The following is a 19,799-nucleotide window of genomic DNA, read 5'->3' on the forward strand; positions in this document are numbered from 1 at the left end:
GAAAGTATAATATTTGTAATGTTAATATGTTGAATAATGAAATGATAATTGTCCTGAAACGTTCGAAAATTCAAAAATTGGGGGTGTTCTGAGGACGTTATTCGTATTATGTGATTGCTTAGCTGTATGCAATGAGGGAATGGCACAGAGAATAAAGTGGACGCCGTCCGCCCACACCGCGGCTGTTCGTGGACAGGGCGTGCTACATCCGGGTTTTTCCAGGAAATCCAACATGGAAAGAAGACTGTACGGATCAGCCAATCAGATGTCGAGGTTGTGGATTTGTGTTGAAAGAGACTGTGTGTGGTGAAGAAGGCAGAAGTGGAGAAAGTCAGGGTGTTGGTGCTCGGAGATATGTTTGTGCTTGGTTTACAGCAGTATGCTGAATGCAGGCATGTTGCAAAGAACTTTGATGTGAAAGGAGTGGAGGTGGTGTGGAGCACTGTGCCTGATTGCAATGTACAGGGAATTGTACAAGTTTGTGAGGATATGGCCACGATGAACAGTCCGCATGTGGTAGTTTTGCACTATGGTGCTTTCCATTTGGGCAACGTCAGTGCCCCTACTTTGTTGGCTGATTTGGAACGCTTGGTTCAAGCCGTAATGAAGATCCTTCCAAATGCGAAAGTAATTTTTTCTGGATCACTACCTAGGGCAATATGGGACAATAGTTCAGTTTTTTGTCCTCAGCAAAACATTGCTAGGTGTGTCATCAACCGAGGTATGTATGCCTTCATGCTTAGAGCTGGTATGTTCTTCTGTAACAATGAGAATATTGATGCCAGTAATGCTGTTAATTTTAAAGAAGATGGCATTTCTTTATCTTTTACGGGAAATGCCTTTCTATTTTGGAATGTAAGGGTTGCTTTGGAGAAGGTTATTTAAAGATTTTAGGAGTAAAGTAAGAAAAAAAAACAAGAAAAAAAATACACAATAACAGGTGTCTGTCAAGCATCTGTAAAAAAAAAACGGCTCTTTTCAGAGCCAACTTCAAAGGGGAAATGGGGCACAATATTTAAATTTACATTCACCAGGCTCAGATTTTCGATATGTCCGCGGACATGGCGGTAGTCCGCGGACATTAAAATCACTACGAGGGGGTTAGTATGTTCTATGCTACATGTATATGAAGTCAGGGATATTATGGTTAAGTTGTGCTACTAAAAACCTATGAAATTCAGTGAAAAAACATTGTTAAAGGGACGTTATGGTTAAGTTGTGCTACTAAAAACCTATGAAATTCAGTGAAAAAACTTTGTTAAAGGGCCGTTATGGTTAAGTTGTGCTACTAAAAACCTATGAAATTCAGTGAAAAAACTTTGTTAAAGGGACGTTATGGTTAAGTTGCGCTACTAAAAAGCTATGAAATTCAGTAAAAAAAACTTTGTTAAAGGGACGTTATGGTTAAGTTGTGTTACTAAAAACCTATGAAATTCAGTGAAAAAACTTTGTTAAAGGGACGTTATGGTTCAAAGTAAAACTGAAAAACCCCTGAAATTCGGCAGTTATGGTAAGATAAGCAACCATAACTCGCGCCGCCACCGTGCACTGCTAACACTAACACCCAGGACATCAAAGATGACATCACAAATGTCATTGATGACATCACTGATGACATCACATGTCTGGCTCCCCCTTTTTTCAGCAATTTTATGATAAAATTGCTGAATATTCTCTAAACATTTGATGTCAAATAAATGTACTTTACAAAATTTACAATCTTGCTGTTTGCTTTTAAAACACTGTTTCATATTCCGAATTGTGGCGCGCTGTGTTGTGACATAATATGTGTTGTCTTCCGGGTTCTGTGTAAAGTCACTTAGGACTGGAGAGGACTGGGCACGTTTGATGACGCACCCTGTAACGTCACGGAGAGAGGTGATGTCACTGATGACATCACATGTGCATTTACCTTTCATGAAAAGTCTGTACAAGGGATTCTTAGTGTAATGTTAATAAAAAAAGTGTCAAAGATTATTGGAATAAATATCAAGTGCTAATCAGTGCATTAAGCTATGCATTGATATAAATAGCATTCTATTATTAACTTCAATCCAGTATACTAAGGTACTCATGTAGAAACATAGGCATTGTGTGCAGCATACATGATTGAGGTGCAATATTCATAAGCTTGCCATGTTGAATATTGAAATGATAACTGTTTTCATATTAGAGTTTTGCATACAGTGAAACTTGTGATAAGTAGGTAATAAAACCCACTTACTACATAATTGCATTATTATACACAAATCACAAAGAGACAACACCGCATACAAATATGAATATATACAAGGGAATTGAAGTAGGAAAAAGAAACAGCAATAGTAGCAGAAAGTGTTCATAACCTAACTGATTACCTTTATGGAGAGAAATGATTGCTCTGTTTCAAAGCTGTTACTTTCCCTATCAATATACATCACATGATGTGTCTGGACCCTAAGGAAAATAGTGTGAGTACAACATATAAAAATATGAGCATATACAGGGAAAGTACAGTAATAAAAAAACATCAAAAGTATCAGAAAGTGCTGATAAATCTACTGATAATTTTAATGCACAAAAAGGATTGCTGTCTTTCAAGGTTGTGACTTCTCCTATGTATATGTTTCATATGATATGACTGGACCATAAGGGAATTATTCTAAGAACATACTTGAAGGATAAGTCTACGAATATAGTAATTTACAATTTTTAGTTCCTGACTGTTACTGAAGAAAATCATGTGGCCTAGATATGTCAGGAAAGGAAAAAAAGGGAGAGCCAGCCACGTGATGTCATCAGTGATGTCATTAATGACATTTGTGATGTCATCTTTGATGTCCTGGGTGTTAGTGTTAGCAGTGCACGGTGGCGGCGCGAGTTATGGTTGCTTATCTTACCATAACTGCCGAATTTCAGGGGTTTTTCGGTTTTACTTTGAACCATAACGTCCCTTTAACAAAGTTTTTTCACTGAATATATATATATATATATATATATATATATATATGTTTTTTGTGCTTTTATCCAAAATGTTTTAAATAGCACATATATTGTATTATTACCCAATCGAAATTCATAGTCACTTTATCGACCTCGGAAGAATGAAAGGCTGAGTCGACCTTGCCAGGATTTCAACCTGCGACCTGCAGGTCAAACACAGATCAAAGCAACAAACCATCAACCCGCTGAGCTATCTTGCAAGCTGTTTCTTCTTTTAAAATTGAAGCGTTACAAAAGAGTGACTTGGCCTACTTATTGTTTGGGATGCTTTAACATTCCAACATCCACTAAAAATCATCACTGAGCTGCGTTCTGTTTATCTTGATGTAAAATGACAGGTGAATTAAATTAAACTGGCGGTGGTGCCACAACGTGGATCCCATAGCAGCAGACTTTATGGCATGTGCACATGGAGAATATAATATGCACAGTAAGTCATGTAGAATGTGCTCTGGTGACTTTTATGCAACAGCACTAACCATTCTGTAGCGCTGCAGCTTCCAGCAGTTTATGAAGTGACTGTGAGCGGAGGAAGATTAAAGGATTGGCAGCTCTGGAGCTTCAGCGCTCTGTTTACAAGCGCCGCAGACATGAGCGCTTTGCCAGAGATTCCACTGCGAGCTAAAATGCCTCTCCGATGCCGGCTCACATAACTTCCACTCCTTTTCCAGATCACCCAGGGTGGGGCTGTCAAAATGGGATTTTGGTGAGATGCAGGTGATCCAATATCATGTAACAATTGGGTGCCAAGGAAAGATTTGCTTGCCATTGCACCACTGACCCTGCCGAAGAGTGGGCAAAAAGCCTTCCTCTCTGCCTCACACCCTGGAAACATTTCTTGTAAATGGAGAATACCATGAGCTGTATAATTAATTGCTTTTATGACTCCAGGGTCCAGATTATGAAAATGTGCACTTGTGCAAAAAAGCAGAGCAAATAAATGTAGCACCAATTTTGCTGCTTTGTTAATAGAGGATGGAGCAATCGGGTTTAGCCCCAATCAGTATTATCTGAAATGTTTTCACATGTGGAAAATAGGATCAGGTTGTTTTATTTAAAGAGTGTGCTGTGTGACATAAAACGAAATGTAGCAGACTCTTTTTGTTGTATGTTATGCAGCAAACTATTACAAAAAGCAGCCTGGTCCATTTTTGCCCTAGTGCCAACGTATTTCGATAATATGGATTGTGGCAAAATCTGTTTCCTCCATTTTGCATTACCAAAGCATTTGCTCACTTTTTAGCACCAGTGCAAAATGTGGTAATCTGGCCGCAGGAGATTACATTTCATGCCATGATCAACCTGTTGCTTCTGCCAACGCTATGCTACCTCAGGTGGGACTCACTATAGGAGTGAGTCCCACCTGAGCCAGAACGTATTTTGCCTTGGTAGGCTGGTGTCCGGGAACGAATTGCCTTATATGTGATGCAGGCAGTTCCCGTCCCAGATTATCAAAGTTTTTCACTTGGGCAAATAAGTGAAGCAAACATATTTATCACCAATTTTGCTGTTTAGATCATACAAAATGGAGCAAACGGGTGTAGCTCCATGAAAAAAAAATTCACCTCGACAAAATGAATGCAGATTGTTCTATTAACCACCTTTGCTACATAACATGAAAAGACATGTAGTAAACAGATTTGTTTTTATGTTACGCAGCAAACCCAGTATAAAAAAGCAGTGTGATTCATTTTTGCCCTAGTGCAACTTGCTTTAGATAATACTGATTGTGGCAAAATCTGTTTGCCCCATTTCATATTATCCAAGCATTTGCTCAATGTTTAGAATTGGTGCAAGTGTTAGATAATCTGGCACCTGCTGGTGTAATGTAGGAGAGACATTATTTTGCAGCTGCCCTTAGTACTTTTAAGATAGGCTCCCTAGTCCTCCATAAAGGATTTTGGCTCTGTGCAATGTAGCCAAAACTAGGTGGGCGAGTTCAGAAAGAAATGTGATAAAATGAAGCCAAGTGAGGTTTGAGATACTTTATTGAGCCCGCAAAGCGCAGCTTCGGCTTTGGCTTCGACCACAAACTGGCAACTATACACAAACAATTCCAGAATGAAAGGAAAGAGAATTAGAATGCAGGAATTTGGTGAGTAATATAAACTAGATATATCATATCTTCCCCCTTAAGGCGAGAACAACAACAAAAGAAAAACAATAAGAACTCATTCAAATGTAAATAAACAAAGAAAACAAAAGAACTGGCCAGCTGATGAATCACTGACCACCAATTGGTCATCACAGTGAAACAACCTCACCATGGTTGAAGGGCAATGACAGCATAAAATGACATTGTTACTGTACAACATCTTTCAATTATTCGGGGCTTTCCTCGCCCTTCCAGTAACTCTGACACCATCATGACCATCACTTGTGGCTGCCCCACACTCCTGCAAATCAGGCCCATCACTTTTCCCAGGCCCATCATTTACTCCTCCCCCCTTCCCTTCAGTACCACCTGCCAACATACCCGTTTTGAAATAAGGTAATCTGATCATTGACCAAACTCCCTTAACAATCACCACACCATTCCTTACAGCCGTAATTCTTTTGGGACCCAAACATTTACTTCCACAACATTTAGGACCAACCTGTTTTTTTTGTATCAAGACAAGATCACCAACCGTCCACATGCGATCTGTCACACCTTGGCACTCATCAAAGACCCTTTTATAATGATCCTGCCCCTCTTCCCCCACCCTCATGACTTTCTCATAGTCCACCCAAACCGGAACCTCTGAACCCATCTACCCAGGCCGTAACTTTGTTCCTGGCTCACGGCCCTTTAATGAAACAAAACGTGAAACCTTGTCACTGAGCGAGGGGGTGGTTCAATATCCCCAAATCAGCTGTCTCAAACGGCATACCGAGGCAAAACAGCTCTCAATGCTGATTAAATTTCTCCCTTAATGAATCTATTGACCCTCTCTACTAGGACATTCATCCTGGGATGGTACAGTGCCGTATAGACATGCGATATGGAATATTCTTCCAGAAACTTCTTCATCATATCTGCGGAGAATTATACACCATTGTCAGTAACCAAAATTCTGGGAAAATATTCTCTGAAGAACACTTGTTCCAGAGATCTGACCAATTCAACAGTTCTTGCTCCTCTTACACACTCTCATTCCACCCACTTTGAGTGGTAATCCATCATAGCAAACAAATCCTTAAATTAATCTCAAAACCCTTGAATCGGTTCCATCACATCCATAGCAATGTTCTGCCAGGGCTGTGCCAGCACCTCAAAAGGAATTAACATTGTTTTACGCACAGCCTTGTTCTTGTCACTCAACAAACACTCCACAATTCCTCACTAGTCTTTCAACTGAACCATCCATGGTAGGCCACCAATAGCTCTGACCTAACCTCCTTTTTGTCGCATTCACCCCCATATCACCTTAATGAGCCAACTCAATTCATTTTGTCGTATGCTCTTCAGCGGGAATCAATTGTGTCCCCCATCTCACTTTTGCCCCCACCAAGGATAATTCATCATTCACTTAAAAAATAAAATTGGAATTTTCTATCCAACACATCTCGATTTGGCCATCCATTGAATGTCCATTCAGAAATCATATTTAAACATCATCTTCTGCAACTGAACGTTCCCATTCTTCCTCATCAATAGCACCACCCTCAATTCTCGCCACTACTACTATTTCAGTAGTGACCTTATCCGCCCATTCAGACAAACTCACCGGTAATCTCAACAAACAATCTGCACCATAATTACTCTTACCTGGCAGAGAACACACCGAAAAATCAGATCCTTGCGACCCTAGCAGCCACTTAGAAATTCTGGGAGATCCTCTGCTCCAGCTCACACTAGACAACATTTTTACAAAGGGTTTATGATCTGATCTTACTTTGAAATACTGGCCCAACAAGAAAAATCTGAAATGTAACACTGCCCAGTACACAGCTAAAGCTTCCATCTCCACTATAGAATAGTTGCTCTCTGCACCCCTTAAAGCCATGGAGGCAAACACAACTATGGGTTACACCCCTTTTCCATCACTCTGGGCCAATGATGCTCCTAAACCCAAAATGCTAGTGTTGACCCTAAGGTATGTCCTACTTCCAGTTGAAAATGTTCCCAAAGATGGGGCATTGGCAATGCACCTCTTAATTTCCTTAAATGCTTCCTTGCATTCCTCTGACCATACGTATCTCACTCCTTTCTTAAACAATGCTCTAAGAGGTGCTCATAAAACTGCTAAATTATCTACACATTTATGATAATATTTTGATTAACCCAAAACAGAACGTAGTTGGTCTTTATCTTTGGGTTCAGCGGCCAAACTTATCGCTTCAAACAGACTATGCTTGGGAACATTTCCTTCAGCTGAGATACAATGACCCAAATACTCCACACTTTGCACACCAATTCTGCATTTGCTTCTTTGAACCATAAGTCCTGCTTCCTTCAATGTGCACAATACTTCTCTAAACACTTTGTCATGCTCCTCAGCAGTGCTGGCATGAACTAATACATCATCCTGAAAAACAATGACTCTCCCCACACCCTGAAGCACTTTTTTCCATAACTTGCTGAAAAACAGCAGCCGCCGATGCTAGCCCAAAGGGCGTTCTATGGTATGTGAAGGTTCCTTCCAGTGTAATGAAGGAACTAAGTTCTTAACAGCCTTGTGTGTGTGGCACCTGATGGAAAGCCAAAGAAACATCAATAACTGTGAAATGTTTGGCATCACCTAAAAGACCCAACACCTCTAATATTACAGGCAGAGGATGCCTGTCAACCAATATGTTTCTGTATAAAACGTTGAGATCCACCCACATCCTCAAACTCCCATTTGCTTTTGCCACCAGAACCACAGTAGGTAGCCATTCCATGCCTTCAACCCTTTCAATCACACCTTTCTGCAACTATTTGTCAAGTTCATCCTTTAGTTGATGACGAAAGTGGTGCGGACGTACTTTGCAAATTGCTGGAGTAGCATTCTTTTAACTTAATGCGATGTTCAAAATCTCTGAGCCTGCCCAAGTTGTCAGAATAAACTTCTGTGAACTAATTTGCGCATCTATCCTGAACTTCTGTAATGTATACTGGTACTTCCAAGTTGGCTTGAATCGTAATTCCTAGGCTTGCCTGCTCATCTCATCCCAGGAGAGATAAACCTTGTTTCGCCACATATATTTCCGTTGCTCAATTTCAACCGTTGTATCCTATCACAGCCTTGAATTTCCTAAGAATTTCAATTTCTACTTCACCATAACCATGCAGGCAGATAACATTCTCCAAAAGATCCTCTATTTTACCACCAATGGCATTCATGAAAGTCTCCCCAGATACAATGGTCCAAGGAGATGCACGGTCAACCTTCATTGTCAATGATCTTACATTAATGGTAAACTGCTTTGAAGGGCATTTCTTGCCCCCATTGACGGCAGAAATGTCCAGCACGTGATGGACGCTTGCTGGTTTGGAGACAATTGTACAACCTCTGGTTCTGCCTTAGGAGCTGCTTGTTCCACAGCATTCACTCGTCCCTTCTTGCAAACTCGAGCAAAATGTCCTTTGCGCTTGCATTTAATACAGTTCGCTGTTAGGAAAGATTTCTTAATTGTGGGTAATTTTCCTTCCATGTGGCAACCCCTAAACTTTTTGCTGTTGTTTTCACCATGATCTAGACTTTGCCAGAGAAGTGCAGCCTTCTGACGCACTCCTCTGGGCTTTCGCTCCATTCTTACGGGGAAACTGACATGCCCTTAAGACAGTCAGTACCGGGAAACGCTGTTTTCCGTAGTTTCTTTATCATGTTGCGGCTTTCGTGCAACATGACACAAGAGGGCACTGTAAGCTGAGTTACTGCTCTCTTGGGTCTCTAGCCTTCTACAGGCCCTAGATACTCTTTTTGGATTGTAACTGATCGGTGCAAGTAAATCACGGACGGGAATGGTGGCAGCGATCGTTTCTTGTGTTTTGAGCTCCTTTTGGCGTTTTAAGCGTGTTTCTCGCGCTTAGCCCAAAATGGTAGCCTGGCTCCCAAAATGGCCAGACCACGAGGCTCCTTTGTCCTGTCCGCTGACCGTCTTGCCCCCTTCACCTTCCCCAGGTCGAGCCGACCCGGGGCCTTCCTTATTTGGGCATGTACTTTCCCGCGAAACACAGATGCTTTTGCGGGCTTCTACAGGCCTTGTGTGTGCCTCCAGGATGTGGGCTGGGATGTCTGGTCCCAATACACATCCTGGGTGCCAGAGAGTCTAGTGTGGTATGAATGTCTGGGACCACCGTGGCCCGTGATAGGTCCACGTATGGTGTGAGTGTTTGATGAGCGGATCTCCCATTGGGTCCCCTCTGTTTTGGCGCGAAGGGAACCGTGGATAAGAGGGGGCTGGAAACGCCACTACCATGTCGATCTCGTGAGTTCTCACGAACAAAGGAATACAGGAGCCAAGTATCCTGCAACCACGAGGCTGAACCAAGGAATCGCTGGTGACCCGCTGAAGGACTGCTCCTCTGCACTGCTGTCGCCTTCGATCAGAGGCCTTTCTACCTCTGATCGAACCAGAAGGCCTGTACTGGTACTTCGACCCTTGGAATAGCGGGGACAGCTATTCTCGGCATCTTCATCATCTCCTGCACGTAAGCCTTCGGAAGTGTCTCTGGGCCATCCAGCAGACTGACCAGCCTACCCAGGAGTCTTGCTTTGTAACCGCCGCCAGGTTGTGTTGTATTTCGAGTCCTTGTCACTCTCACACGATTCGTACACTTGGCATTCCCAGGTCTGAAGTGAGTAGTGTACATTTGGCTGAGATACACACGGCCGCTCCGTTGCCCTGCTGTGGTAACAAACTGTGCGGCTTCACTTCGTTTGGGACATCTTTAACTCAACTCTGCTGCTGCAGAATCTACACGACGACGAGACGTCCCCTGCTCCCCTGAACCTGCCAGCACTGAAACTGACGTGGAGAAGCCTGGGTCTGCTTGCATCGGGGACCGGTGAGTAGCACAGCTAGGAACTGGTCGCCCTCCTGCAGGAGCCCATAGCTTTTCCCCACTGTGACGAACAGCACGCCTTTCCGTACTCGCGCTCTGCTTCTGCCCACAGTGGAGGCTGCGCTTGAGTCGCGGAACTCTGTTCTTCTTCATTTGTGCACCAAACTGAACTGCCTGATTCCCTCGAAGAGACTCCCCTTTTTGCCCGTTAGCACCAGCGTGTGCAGGTACTTTTGAGCACAAGGCTCCACTCTTCGTAGGGCTTGGACTTCCTTTTAGTTAGGTGCCTCTGAAGGCGGACTGGGTCTAATCATTATTTCGCACTGCCTGTTTTCCTCCCCTTCTAGGTGGACTACACATTTCGTGCATCTAACGCTTTAGACTCGTTTGTATTTGTATATATATTGTATTGGTTTTGTATGTGTTGGTTTACTAGAGTTTTATCGTGATTTCTCGCTACGGTCATTGTTGCAAAGGCCTTGAAATAAATGTGTATATATTTTTAATATAACACCTGTTTGGAGTAGTTTGTAAGTGTCCTTGCTTTGTGTGCTCATTGCGGGCTTTCAGTCACGCTCACCCCTCTTGAGACCTAGGGCCTCATTACAACCCAGGCGCAAAGCGAAAAACGATGGCGGTAAAGGATTACCGCCATCGTTTTCCACTAGGTCCGATTAAGACCCGTGACCGTTAACTACGATGCCATTAGCGGCATCGTAGTTAACGCTGCCGCTAACTGCACCAAGGACGCGCGCACGCAACCCCCCACACCGTAATTACCGGCATGGCGGAAAGGTACGCGAATGCCGACCCAAGCGGACATGCACCTAACGCCATCACCCAGCCCGTTAAGTACTTTACCGCCATGCCGGTAATTACGCCATCGCGAACCAACTGTAAAGGGCCTTGTGCAGTGAATCCAGCTCCCACAGGTGCACAGAATCAGCACAGGTGGAGGCAATACAGACTCAGGAAGTACAAAAAGAGCACACCCAACCCCTTCCCAGACCCAGTCACACTCCACAATGATACCAATAGGACTGGCAATGTTGGGGCTGGAGGACCTGATAGCAATGCAAGTGCTACAACTACAACAACAACAACAACAACAACAACAACAACAACAACAGGCTGCAGAGAGAAGACGCAGGAGGAGAAGGAGGGCAAGGCAGGCCCAGCAAGGCCAACCAGCACAGCCAGTACCACCACACAGGCAGCCCACAATCCCACGTATCAGAGTCCGTCCATTCAACCTCACTGCTGAGCAGATCCACACCCTGTACCGTTTGGACTGGTAAACCATCACCACCATTGTGGACATGAGGCACAACGACATTATCAGCAAGATAGAAACACCAACTGCCATCCCACCCCTACTGAAGGTAGTGTCTGTACTCCACTTCCTGGCCACAGGCACCTACCAGCACACAGTGGGGCACTTGCATGGTATTTCACAACCATTATTCTCACGTACACTGATCCAAGTGCTCGATGCCCTCCTCAAGCACACAGACGACCACATCTCATTACCACGGTCTGCCCAGGAGATTGCAAACACCAAAGTGGGTTTCCATGCACTAGCCGGCATACCTGGTTGCATTGGTGCCATCGACTGCACCCATGTGGAATTGGTGGTCCCACATGCCATGGAGGTACCATACCGCAACCGTAAACAATTTCACTCAATCAACGTGCAGATGGTCTGTGACTCCAACAGGATCCTCATACATTGTTGTGCCCGATTCCCCGGATCAACCCATGATTCAATGGTCCTGAGGAACTCCACAATACCATGCTACATGGAGCGACATGCAGGCCCAAGATCCTGGCTACTCGGTGAGTCTCACGTCAGGACCTTGGTATGGCAGAAAGGGGGGGGATGATGCATACTCCACCTGGCAGAAAGGGGGGGAATGATGCATACTCCACCTGGCAGAAAGGGGGGGGAATGATGCATACTCCACCTGGCAGAAAGGGGGGGGGAATGATGCATACTCCACCTGGCAGAAAGGGGGGGTGATGCATACTCCACCTGGCAGAAAGGGGGGGGGAAATGATGCATACTCCACCTGGCAGAAAGGGGGGGGAATGATGCATACTCCACCTGGCAGAAAGGGGGGGGAATGATGCATACTCCACCTGGCTGTGACTAGCAGAGACGATCATACCCTAAAGCAGCACTAACGTAATCTCACACCTGTAGACATTATGCCTGACCGAAGCAGCCCCACCATGTCAAAGAAGGTGTGTTCCAACCATGACACAACCATCTGCAAGTGCATTGTACCAATTTGGACCATTGACTCCAACGAAATGCACCTACATGCACGTCACTATACACCATCTACTGAAAGGCCTGTCCCACATAACAGCGCACAAATGAGGCACATGACTGACAGAAACACCACAACACCACAGCACAGACAGCAAGACCCACTAAATGTCCCTATCAACATCCGGATAGTTCCTGGGGTCATAATGATGCAGACAGCAATGTAGCAATCATGTGAGCATTGACATCACAGGACACGTGCCAGGTCACCTAAACATACGGCATGGATGGACACAGTGGATGGGCACTCACAAGGCACTCGACCACCCTGCATACATGGTTAGTTGGGATGTAAAACTGTCCATGAGAGCCATGGACATATACCGTTTCCATAGCGTGAATCCATCAGCGCAACTGAAAGTGGTCCAAAGTAACAGTTCAATGTGCATGTTGGCACGTCATGATCAGAATTAGATGTAATGACTGACACATACATTGTTTCCTACATACAGGTGATGCTGGCTATCCCCTGAAGAGGTGGCTCCTTACACCAGTCCGGAACCCACAGAACCAGCATGAGGCGGACTTCAACCGTGCCCATGCACGTACCCATGTGGTGATTGAGCAGGCATTTGGCCTACTGAAGGCACGGTTTCGCTGCCTCAGCAGGTCTGGCGGGGCACTCCTGTACTGCCATGAGAAGGTTGCAAAGATTGTCATGGCATGTCTGATGCTACTCAATATGTGTGTCAGACGGAATGTTCCACTGCCCCCTGACCCAGAACTGCAACCACCTGACGATGAGGATGATGAGGGTGGGGATGGGGCAGCACCTCAAGGAGGCAGCGATGCACAGGAGAGCCGTGAAATGCGTCAGAATATCATTGACCAATGCTTCTAGCACACACGGCTGGTGTGTGTAACATGGAGACGGCACTTGGGGCACTGTGTGCGTCTGGGACATGCACACTGTGGACTGTACACCAATAAAGCACACATACGCAATGAGCAATGTCCACACATTTGATTTGTGCAAATCAAAAAAGTGTATTATCAATGTGCATAGGTCTGAAACACCCTATCCACCTCCCCCTCCCCCATGAACTCCCCAACACACCCAATCCCCCCTCCCCCTCCCCCCTGAACTCCCCAACACACCCAATCCCCCCTCCCCCTCCCCCCTGAACACCCCAACACACCCAATCCCCCCCACCACTCCCCCCTGAACTCCCCAACACACCCAATACCCCCTCCCTCTCCCCCTGAACTCCCTGCAAAGGTGTGCCGATGCCCGTGGTGAAGGGCTTGGTAATGTTCCATTGGTGCACTGGACGGCCGCTATTGGCAGCCCCCTCTCCCGGCACCTGGGGCCCCCCTGCCTGTGCTCCTCAGGTTCCTGGATGACCTGCGGACTGGGCTGGCTGGGGCAGAACTTGCTGCGGAGGAGGTACTGGCCTGCTCGCTACGCCGTGTGTCCATGATTGTCTGTATGAGTTCACTTATCATATTCCGCACCGCGGCTAGTTCTGCACAAATGTCCTTGCTGATTGGATGGCTGCTTTGATGTTCTCAGCACATCTCTCCATGCCTGCACTTGCGCCTCCACAATCAGCAACATGCTGCGTCAGTAGTGAGGACAATTGTTGTTGCCTCGTTGATATTTCGTTCAGTGATTGCTGGAAATCAGGGGCAATGGAGGTTGCAATTGCCGGCCCAATTGGACTACTCCCCTCCTCCCCTACTCCCACTGTGCTGGGAGTGGCTGGCCATGTATCTCCAAGGGATAGCCCCTGTGTGTCGTCTCCGTGCAGGCTACATGGGGACAGGTGTGGGGAGTGAAGGTGGGCGTTGGGGGAAACTTCAGTGTCATCCTCCATATTCCCCACGTCGCTGTGGGAGCATGCTGCGACGGCAGCAGTCTCCCCAATGGTACTGCTCCCCGCAGACACATTGCCCTCAGTGGGCAGCAGTTGTTGTGTGTCTTCCGTGGGTGCTATCATGGCACTTTCGTCAGGGGTCATTGCTGCCCTGGGCTGTCTTTCAACAGGGATTTTGGCCTGGTGTGGTTTGGGCATGGGTCCATCAGAGGTGGAGGGTTGTTGTGCTCTTCCCTCTGTCCTGGGCTTCTTGGCTGGGGTGGTGCCACTCTCGTCCCTGCCGGTGTCCGATTGTGAGCCTGTGGTGGAGCGGAGGAGGGAATGTGTTATTGATGGGCCAGCGAACATTGAGCAGGCATGAAGATTGCCATGGTTTTGAAGGATAGATGGTGGACTTTGTAGGCTGTGATATACAGGTTGTCTCCCTTTTGGGTGGGTTGAGCATGCAGAAATGTGTGTGTCTGCTGTGGAGTGTACATGCTGCATGTGTGCAGGGTGTGGGTCTCCTGCTGATGTGTTGTGTTTCCCGTATGGGGCGACATTGTGATTCCCATGTAAGTGTAATTCAGGGTGTTTTGCATGGCTGAATTGGAGGCACCTACCTGTGTCTCCTGATGTCGGGGCTCCTCTCTCCATTCCACCAACGCCCTCAATGCACTCTATGCCAATCGTCGAGGCACAAATCTCCTCCCATGGCTGCAAATTGATTGGGGAGTCTGCTCCCCCGCCAGTTGCCAGGCCCAGGTTTCGATTGGCTGACAGTATGCTCCTTACTCGGAGCCAGAGGTCATCCCACCTTTTGCGGCACTGTTTGGAGGTGCGTGGGGTGGTACCTACGGCACTGACCCGTTGTGCCACAAGTTCCCATATTTCCTTTTTGCGGGCTATGGCTGCTCTTGTCATTTCTGGCGAGAAGACGATGTCCGCCTTTTCCTGCAGCGTTTCTGCCAACATCGTTAGTTCTTCCCGACTGAAGCGGTCCTGCCGCTGCCGATCGCAGGCTTTCTTCAGAACTTTGGGCATGTTTAGGTGGGGAAATGGGTGGGTAATGGGTTTTACAAGGTCTGAGGGTCAGATGTGGTGTGGTTGGGTAGAATGGCAATGGATTGTGTTTTCAAAGATGGCCGCCATGCTCTTTCCCGTTCCGCCACGATGACGCTACTTCCGGTTCCGCTTATTTACGGTGACCGCTAATTACGGTCACCGCTAATTACGGTCACCGCTAATTACGGTCACCGCAATGATGGGTGGCGGTAGTGCACCTTGCGCGGCGTACGATGCCGGTAAGGGCCGTTTTGGGGTCATTTACGCCATGGCGTAGTTTACATTACCGGCATGGCGTAATGCTCGTGCACGATGGGTCGTAATGTGCCGCACTTTACGGCATCGGACCAAGGCGTAAACGCTAATTACGCCATGCCGGTAATGTTGGATACTTACCGCCTGGGTTGTAATGAGGGCCCTAGTCTTGACCGCCACGATCGCTACCCTTATTGGTCTGGCTTGTCCAGAGGTTACCCTGTTCCAAGTAATTAGGTTGGCCTTCTGAACTTCTGCGCCGCCAGGACAGAGTTCAGAAATCCGTCTTAACAAATTGGTGAACAGCGGTGGGATACGACTGAAGGTATCCAGTGTTGCGCACGAACTAAGGCATTTCAAGTTATTCCTACCAGGACACGTAGTGAATTGTCGTAGTATAACTTTAAAAAGGCCTTAGTCCTATCTAACAGTATGGAAACAAATACCTTGTTAACTTTAAATGCTTCCAAATCCGAAACATTGAAAAAGATGTGTGCGGAGAGAGGTGTTTCCTCTCAAGGCACCAAATTGGATATGATCCAAAGAATCATGGCGTGGCAAGAAGCGCAGCTTGACGCTATAACTTCTGAGGACAGTGCGGAAGGAGGTGGGGCTGCTCTCACTGGTAGAACCGACGGTTCTGCCGCTGCACTGATCCACCACGACCACGAGGACAGGGAGGATGAGATGTGTAATGTTTCCTCTGCCAGTGTTGATGGGGAGGCTATGCTTGAATTCAAGAAGCAAGAACTGCGGTTTAGGCAGAAGGAGCTTGAGTTCAGCATAGCCAAACTACAAATCGAACAGGCAGAAAAACAGAAAGACAGAGATCACCTGTTGGAACTGGCCAAGCTTCAGGTTGCAAATGGATCCAAGGGTCCTGGACATGGGTCTGGGGCCTCCTCTCATCCACGGTTTCCGAAAGATCTGCTCAGTGTGTATGAGGAAAGGAATGACATTATGGACTGGCTGAATGCGTTTGAGTATGCATGTGAAGTTCAACAAGTTGACAATGCTGATAAGATTGCCTGGTTACTCAGCAGACTGCCCCATTCCGGCTGTAGTGCCATTATGGAAATGTCGAAGGCTGAGCGAGCTGATTTCGCAATGTTAAAGCAAACTCTCATTTTAAAGTTTGGAAAGACTCCTGCCCAATATTTAACGATTCCGAAAGTACAAGAAAAAAGAAGGTGGTACTTGGGTATCTTATGTAACCGAATCCTTAAAAAACGTAACTGGCTGGGTCGAAGGTTATAAGGTTTCTACCTTTGAAGGCATGATAAATCTTGTCATGCTGGAACACATTTTTGCATCTTCTTCCCCGGAGCTTAAGCAGCATTTGGCCGATTCGAAGGAGATAGATCCTAAGAAGCTGGCCATTGCAGCAGACTTATGGGTGTCACATCGAGTGTCCCATAAGGACAAAACTCATCCTGGTAAGCAGTAGGAAGGGGAAAAGTCCAAAGATAAGGAGGGTCTGATAAATCTTCTTCTCAAAAGGGCCACAAAAAGAAAAAAAAGGGTAAGACACAAGAGAACTCACAGGGTAGTGGAGGTCAGCCTCCGAAACAGAACTCTGGTTACAATAAGCCTCCCTATGTAAACAGACCCAATGGATCTTGTTTTGCTTGTGGAGCAACTGACCACTTGAAGGGGGATCCCCGGTGTAAGGTTAAACCTTTGGGGGTCCACTCCGCTAATCTGGCCTTCTCCTCCTACGAGGAAGAAGAGATTACAGGAGCATCCTTCTCCTCAGACTCATTCCCCAGCGGGATAGAAGCTGAGGTAGTTTTAGTTTCCCTGGGTTCCTGGGAGCCTAAAGTCGCAGAGGCTTATGCTAGGATTCCAGATAATACCAAGCACTACTTTAAAGACAGTGTGCTGATCAATGGAGTGGATACTCCAGCTCTTAGGGATAGTGGGTGCAGTCGAACTGTAGTGGATTCTACCTTGGTAGACTCAGAGGAAGTTGCCAGAGCTACTCTGATGCCCACCAAGTTGGCTGACGGCCCACTCCACATGTTCCCAGTAATACCTGTAAATCTTACTTTAAATGGTACAGCAGTCAGGATTCCAGTGAGCATTCAGAGAAACGTCCCAGGAAAGGTCTTGTTAGGCAATGATCTCAGAGTTTTAGGGCTCGTAGGAGACACTGCCGACAGACCCTACACACGGTCTCAAGCACGGGCAGCATTGGCCAAGACCAATACGCCGCCCCAGCCGAAGGGGAAACCCAAGGCGAAAGCAGTAAACAAGTCAAGACGAGGGAAAGAGAACATTCCCCCGAGCTCGCCTACCACTGCGGTGGAGGAAGTTGGTCAATCGCCCGGGCCTGACGAGGAGGTGGTGATGCCTGAAGTATTTGACTCCAACGACCATCCTGAACTAAAAGACTTGTTAGTAGAAGGTGGTCCTGACAGGGAAGAATTCAGTAAAGGCCAACGTGAGTGCCCATCTCTGGAAGGCCTAAGGAGACAGGCCTGCTCCCAGCTTGAGGGTGAAACTCCTGGGACGCATCGGATTTATTGGGAAGGTGGACTCCTGTATAGTGATCCCACAGAGTCTACAGAAGGAGACCATAGGAGGTTGGTGGTTCCCCTTGCTGTAAGACCCTTCCTCCTGCAGTTGGCGCATGAAGTGCCCCTTGCTGGTCACCTTGGTATTAAGAGGACCAAGCAAAGGTTATCCATGCACTTCTACTGGCCCAAGATGGGGGTGTAAGTAGAAAGTCACTGCAGGAGTTGTGCCTCCTGCCAGTTATCTGGTAAGGTTGGCTCGACAATCCAAGCTCCATTGGTACCACTCCCAGTTGTGGGAATACCATTCGAAAGGGTAGGGATCGACATCGTTGGTCCCCTTGACCCGCAAACATCCTCAGGCAATAGGTTTATCCTGGTGCTGGTCGACCATGCAACCAGATATCCTGAGGCCATCCCATTGAAAACTGTAACTGCCAAGTCAGTTGCAAAAGCGTTACTTGGCATATTTACTAGGGTTGGCTTCCCTAAAGAAGTTGTGTCGGATCTTGGCAGCAACTTTATGTCAAAGTATATGCAGGCTATGTGGAAAGAATGTGGGGTCACCTACAAGTTCTCTTCTGCATACCACCCCCAGACCAATGGTCTGGTGGAACGTTTCAACAGAACGTTAAAGAGCATGATTGGGGCTCTGGAAGAACCTCAGAGAAGAAAATGGGATCTTCTTTTACCATGCTTACTGTTTGCCTACCGAGAGGTACCACGGGAGGGTGTTGGCTTCAGCCCCTTCGAACTTCTGTTCGGTCATCCTGTACAGGGACCCTTAGCCATAGTCAAAGAGGGATGGGAGATGCCCACTCCCCTGTTACTACCAACGTAGTAGATTATGTGCTGGGTCTCAGAAAACGGATGGTACTTCTGATGGGCTTGGCTAGTGATAAATTGAAGGCAGGACAAGCGCTGGTGAAACATTGGTACGACCAGAAAGCTTCCCTCATCAACTTTACACCTGGTCAGCAAGTCCTGATCATGAATCCTATAAGGCCTCGAGCTTTACAGGACAAATGGTCAGGCCCTTACACAGTGGTGGAGCCCCTGGGTGAGGTTAACTATTTAGTGGACCTTGGAAGGCCTGGACAGGCTCCAAAAGTGTTTCACGTAAATAGGCTGAAGGCTTTCGTCCCAAGAGTCGAAATCGCAGCACTGCTACTGGCTTCAGATGTTGAGGAAGAGGAGTCTGAACCTCTCCCTGACCTGTTCCAAAGCGGTCCTTCATATAGCTCCTTTGAGGGTGTCTGAGTGGCCCCTCACCTGACTTCTGATCAGCAGGCTGAGGTGAAAAGTTTGCTTAGGCAGTTTTCCCCCCTGTTTTCACAGTCGCCTGGTTTGACACCTTGGTGCAAACATAACATAGACACAGGAGACAGTGTACCTACCAAAAGTAGGGGACACAGGATGTCAGACAAAGTACGGTCTTATATTAAGACCGAGGTCAACAAGATGTTAGACCTTGGGGTGATTGAACCCTCTAGTAGTCCTTGGTCCAGCCCTGTGGTTTTGGTTCCAAAGGCAGGCACTTCTGAATTGAGGTTCTGCATGGATTACAGGGCTCTGAATGCTGTCACCAAGACAGATGCACACCGATTGCCTCGAACAGATGAGCTGGTGGATACTTTGGGTGCCTCCAAGTACCTCAGCACGTTTGACCTCACTGCTGGCTATTGGCAAATAGCTTTAGCAGAACATGCCAAGGAGAAGACAGTGTTTTCTACTCCAGACGGCCTTTACCAATTCAGGGTAATGCCGTTCGGGTTGAAAAATGCACCTCCCACTTTCCAGAGGCATGTGAATCATGTGTTGATTGGGGTGGACGAATTCTATCTTGCATATCTGGACGATATAGCAGTTTTCAGTGCCAC

The sequence above is a fragment of the Ambystoma mexicanum genome, chromosome 6q, assembly GCF_040938575.1.
Source record: "Ambystoma mexicanum isolate Mex_15411 chromosome 6q, UKY_AmexF1_1, whole genome shotgun sequence".
In the NCBI taxonomy this organism is placed as follows: Eukaryota; Metazoa; Chordata; class Amphibia; order Caudata; family Ambystomatidae; genus Ambystoma; species Ambystoma mexicanum.